General features: G+C 39.4%; 1 non-coding gene across 1 annotated transcript; it reads right to left on the reverse strand.

Annotated features, from left to right (window-relative positions):
* Positions 1 to 321: 321 nt before the first annotated feature.
* Trnah-gug lies at positions 322 to 393 on the reverse strand. Its single transcript has one exon. It is a non-coding gene; the product is annotated as a tRNA-His (tRNA).
* Between the last annotated feature and the right edge of the window lie 756 nt (positions 394 to 1149).

Genomic DNA, 1149 nt, shown 5'->3' on the forward strand with positions numbered 1-1149 from the left:
ATGGGAGGCGATAAATGCTCCTTCAACAGAGAAGGACGCGGTATCATATCTTAAGGTTTAGCATTGTTAAATAAGATTTCCACGTATGTAAGGTGGACTAACTGATCAGGCGTTTCCATCTTTTCAATTTCTCCCTTTAGGTGGAGTAATCATGATAATGTGCCACATACAATCACCCGCATTTATATATATATTTATATATATATATATATATATATATATATATATATATATATATATATATATATATATATACACGCATATATTATATGCATGCATGCATTTCTCTATCTCTATTCATTTATAAGCTTAAAGGATCTTTGCCGTGACCAGGATTCGAACCTGGGTTATTGCGGCCACAACGCAATGTACTAACCACTATACGATCACGGCCACTGGACGACGTGATTGAAGGCGTCCATCCTCGAACTTTCTTGTGAGAGCGCCCTCAGTTAGCAAACCTACGGACGGAAAAGCCTTAGGCAGCGAGAGCGCGACCCGGCCTCGCAATTCTCCTTCAAACGAATCAACAGAAACCTTTTCGTCAAGAGATTGTTCAGTGGAACTAGAACTTAAAAGTTGGTATTTGTGTAAATTGTTGTGCATCTTCTGTGTTGTCCCATTTGTTGTTGTTGCAGTTGTTGCTGGTGTTGCAAGAAAAGCTCGAATAACTCTCTCGAGGTCAACATATACACTAGTCACAACATTACTGATCAATTTAAAGGTGTAGTGTAGATTTAGTAAAATTATTCCTTTAATGCGTTACATAGTTTATCTGTTATCGATTTTACTTAGTATGATATTGTTCTTTATTTTAATTCTAATGGAATTAGATTATTAAAGAGCTATATTTGATGACAGCAGCTGTCCCCTTCCCACCACCGTATCTATGTTATATTTACCTAATATATGTAAATCCGTGTGTGTGTGTGTGTGTGTGTGTGAATGTGAGCTCGTGCGAGGTGTGTTTTTTGAATGCACACACACACACACACACACACACACACACACACACACACACAACACACACACACACACAACACAAACACACACACACACACACACACCCCACACACACACCACACACACACACACACACACACACCCCACACACACCACACACACACACCACCCCACACACACACACAC

The sequence above is a fragment of the Penaeus monodon genome, unplaced genomic scaffold (assembly GCF_015228065.2).
Source record: "Penaeus monodon isolate SGIC_2016 unplaced genomic scaffold, NSTDA_Pmon_1 PmonScaffold_18795, whole genome shotgun sequence".
Lineage (NCBI taxonomy): Eukaryota > Metazoa > Arthropoda > Malacostraca > Decapoda > Penaeidae > Penaeus > Penaeus monodon.